Raw genomic sequence first — 4,802 nt, forward strand, 5'->3', positions numbered from 1 at the left:
GCAAGTGAGTGTTGAAGGTGGTGGGTTGCGTGGCCCATCGAGCGGCCGCTTTGTCCTGGATGGTGTCGAGCTTCTCGAGTGTTGTTGGAGCTGCAACTCATCCAGGCAAGTGGGGAGTGTTCCATCACTCTCCTGACTTGTGCCTTGTAGATGGTGGGAAGGCTTTGGGGAGTCAGGAGGTGAGACACTCGCAGAATACCCAGCCTCTGACCCGCTCTTGTAGCCACAGTATTTATGTGGCTGGTCCAGTGAAGTTTCTGGTCAATGGTGACCCCCAGGATGTTGATGGTGGGGGATTTCGGCAATGGTAATGTCAAGGGGCAGTGGTGAGACTCTCGCTTGTTGGAGATGGTCATTGCCTGGCACTTGTGTGGCACGAATGTTACTTGCCACTTATCAGCCCAAACCTGAATGTCGCCCAGGTCTTGCTGCATGCGGGAATGGACTGCCCCATTATCTGAGGAGTTGGAGCGGAACTGAACACTGTGCAGTCAGCGAACATCCCCACTTCTGACCTTATGATGGAGGGAAGGTCATTGATGAAGCAACTGAAGATGTTTGGGCCAAGGACACTGCCCTGAGGAACTCCTGCAGCGGTGTCCTGGGGCTGGGATGATTGACCTCAAACCACAGCCATCTTCCTTTGTGCTTGGTCTGACTCCAGCCAGTGGAGAGTTTTCCCCGATTCCCACTGACTTCAGTTTTACTGATGTAATGTATTCGCTTCATGGGTTCTTTGCTTAAGAATTCATCGCGACAGGTCGCTATTAAGAATAAGTCGCTTTATTAGCAAAAGGTTTAACAATCGCACGACACATTACCGGTTCATCCACCAGGCTCACAACCACCTGCCCCATCGTGGATCCCCAGAACCCAACTGGCCGGGGTTTTATTGAGCTGTGTCAACATCACGTGACCGGCTAAGCCCCTCCCCAACTCAACAGCTCTACAACTATTTTAGTAGAAACTTGAATCAAATGCCCCGCCTTTGACAAGGGCACCAGAACCCACAAATGAACAATTTAAACTTGAACGACAAATGAACAATTTAAACTCGAAATCCGGTTGCCGGAGGGTGACGACGCACTCCAGTCCCTCCGGCGCCCACCTCTCGCGGAGGGCCGCGAGCGTACAACGGCGGACACCGCGTGCTCCCTCTCCGGGGACACCCCCGGGGCGCGCACGTAACCGCGGAAGAGAGGCGGGCAGTCGGGCCGGGCGACCCCGCCTCTCCACCTCGGTGCTCCCGGGACTCCCCGATGCCACACTCGGTCAAACGCTGCCTTGCTGTCCGAGGGGGCGGTCACCCTCGAATTCAGCTCTCTCGCTCTCTCTCGTGCGTGCGTGTCCGGACCGAGGCTGTACACGGGGTCCGGGCGCCGAGCAGTGCGCTGGCAAGGCGGAGAGGGTGGGGTGGGGGAAGGGCGGGGGGAGGGGTTACCGGCGAGTTCGTACCTGGAGAAGTATTTGCCGAAAGCCATGGCGTCCGACCCCACTCCGACACTCCGGACCTTGGCCGGAGAAATTAGTGGTCTGGTCGAGAAGGAATGCAGGTCACAGGGCGGGAACAACGGGTTGGGGGGGGGGGCGGGAAAGTCAGCCGACTGGCTTGCGTTGGGCTGCGATGGCAGATGGATACAGATTTCAGGCGTGTGCATGTATGGTGTGTCTGCAGCGTACGCGGTCTTGCAGTTGGACGGGCCGCGGAGGGGGCAAGGGCCGAGGAGGGTGGCCGTGAGCTGTGCTCTGACCGAGGGCTGTTTGGGTTTGAGGAGGGAGTCTGTTTGGGATGGTAGGGGTGATGTAACAAAGACCAGGAGTTCCAGGGTCTCTGGTGGCAAAGCTTCCATCTCTCAAACCCCCGCCCCCTTCTAGAATCAAGAGGAGCAGCTTTTAAATATTGTGATATATCCTTCCGACATCACGGAGGAGCACACTACGCCGAGGGGGGGGGGGGGGGAAGCTATAACACAGAAAACTCTCATCATGTGACCTTGCCCCATGACCCTTTATTATTGACATCAGCAGTTGCAGTACATCAGACGTCCACCAGGGAGAGTTCTTTTATCAATATAAGTTTGACATCCCAAAGTGCAAGCTCACAGATTGAGGTCCAACACGGGGTTAGATACAGAGTAAAGCTCCCTCTACACTGTCCCCATCAAACACTCCCAGGGCAGGTACAGCACGGGGTTAGATACAGTGTAAAGCTCCCTCTACACTGTCCCCATCAAACACTCCCAGGGCAGGTCCAGCACGGGGTTAGATACAGAGTAAAGCTCCCTCTACACTGTCCCATCAAACACTCCCAGGGCAGGTACAGCACGGGTTTAGATACAGAGTAAAGCTCCCTCTACACTGTCCCATCACACACTCCCAGGGCAGGTACAACACGGGGTTAGATACAGAGTAAAGCTCCCTCTACACTATTCCATCAAACATTCCCAGGGCAGGTACAGGGGTTTAGATACAGAGTAAAGCTCCCTCTACACTGTCCCATCAAACACTCCCAGGGCAGGTACAGCATGGGGTTAGATACAGAGTAAAGCTCCCTCTACACTGTCCCATCAAACACTCCCAGGGCAGGTACAGCACGGGGTTAGATACAGAGTAAAGCTCCCTCTACACTGTCCCATCACACACTCCCAGGGCAGGTACAGCACGGGGTTAGATACAGAGTAAAGCTCCCTCTACACTGTTCCATCAAACACTCCCAGGGCAGGTCCAGCACGGGGTTAGATACAGAGTAAAGCTCCCTCTACACTGTCCCATCACACACTCCCAGGGCAGGTACAGCACGGGGTTAGATACAGAGTAAAGCTCCCTTAACACTGTCCCATCAAACACTCCCAGGGCAGGTACAGGGGTTTAGATACAGAGTAAAGCTCCCTCTACACTGTCCCATCACACACTCCCAGGGCAGGTACAGCACGGGTTAGATACAGAGTAAAGCTCCCTCTACACTGTCCCATCACACACTCCCAGGGCAGGTACAGCACGGGTTAGATACAGAGTAAAGCTCCCTCTACACTGTCCCATCACACACTCCCAGGGCAGGTACAGCACGGGTTAGATACAGAGTAAAGCTCCCTCTACACTGTCCCATCACACACTCCCAGGGCAGGTACAGCACGGGGTTAGATACAGAGGAAAGCTCCCTCTACACTGTCCCATCACACACTCCCAGGGCAGGTACAGGGGGTTAGATACAGAGGAAAGCTCCCTCTACACTGTCCCATCACACACTCCCAGGGCAGGTACAGGGGGTTAGATACAGAGTAAAGCTCCCTCTACACTGTCCCATCAAACACTCCCAGGGCAGGTACAGGGGGTTAGATACAGAGTAAAGCTCCCTCTACACTGTCCCATCACACACTCCCAGGGCAGGTACAGGGGGTTAGATACAGAGGAAAGCTCCCTCTACACTGTCCCCATCAAACACTCCCAGGGCAGGTACATGGGGTTAGATACAGAGTAAAGCTCCCTCTACACTGTCCCATCAAACACTCCCAGGGCAGGTACAGGGGGTTAGATACAGAGTAAAGCTCCCTCTACATTGTCCCATCAAACACTCCCAGGGCAGGTACAGCACGGGGTTAGATACAGAGGAAAGCTCCCTCTACACTGTCCCCATCAAACACTCCCAGGGCAGGTACATGGGGTTAGATACAGAGTAAAGCTCCCTCTACACTGTCCCCATCAAACACTCCCAGGGCAGGTACAGGGGGTTAGATACAGAGTAGAGCTCCCTCTACACTGTCCCATCAAACACTCCCAGGGCAGGTACAGCACGGGGTTAGATACAGAGTAAAGCTCCCTCTACACTGTCCCATCAAACACTCCCAGGGCAGGTACAGCACGGGGTTAGATACAGAGTAAAGCTCCCTCTACACTGTCCCCATCAAACACTCCAAGGGCAGGTACAGGGGGTTAGATACAGAGTAAAGCTCCCTCTACACTGTCCCATCAAACACTCCCAGGGCAGGTACAGCACGGGGTTAGATACAGAGTAAAGCTCCCTCTACACTGTCCCCATCAAACACTCCAAGGGCAGGTACAGGGGGTTAGATACAGAGTAGAGCTCCCTCTACACTGCCCATCAAACACTCCCAGGGCAGGTACAGCACGGGGTTAGATACAGGGTAGAGCTCCCTCAGTTGTGGGAAAATTATTGGAAAAAATCCTGAAGGACAGGATAAATCTACATTTAGAAAGACACGGGTTAATCAGGGACAGTCAGCACGGGTTTGTTAAGGGAAGGTCGTGTCTGACTAACATGATTGAATTTTTCGAGGAGGTAACCAGGAGGATCGATGAGGGCAGTGTGTTTGATGTAGTGTATATGGATTATTGGACGAAGAGCAGGGGGAGTTCTCCCCGGTGTCCTGGGGCCAATATTTATCCCTCAATCACTAAAACCGATGGTCCGGTTCATTATCACGTTGCTGTGTGTGGGAGCTTGCTGTGCGCAAATTGGCGTTTCCCACATTACAACAGCGACCGCACTCCAAAAGTACTTGATTGGCTGTAAAAGCGATTCGAGACATCCGGTGGCCGTGAAAGGCGCCATATAAATGCAAGTCTTTCTTTCAAGAGTAGAGAAGCTGGCACCAGAGTTGGCTCAGTCTGGAGGAGGTCCACGACAGGCTGGGACCATTCCACATTGGCGCCTGAAAGGTTGGTCGACGCGGAGACCTGTCGCCTCCGTCGTACTGGCACAGTTCGTTGGCACTGACGGACCCCCCGCCCGTCCGTTCCTCCCCCCCCCCACCACCACCCCCCACCTCTCCTCCCTACACACC

Source organism: Pristiophorus japonicus, unplaced genomic scaffold (assembly GCF_044704955.1).
Source record: "Pristiophorus japonicus isolate sPriJap1 unplaced genomic scaffold, sPriJap1.hap1 HAP1_SCAFFOLD_1246, whole genome shotgun sequence".
NCBI classification, from domain to species: Eukaryota; Metazoa; Chordata; class Chondrichthyes; family Pristiophoridae; genus Pristiophorus; species Pristiophorus japonicus.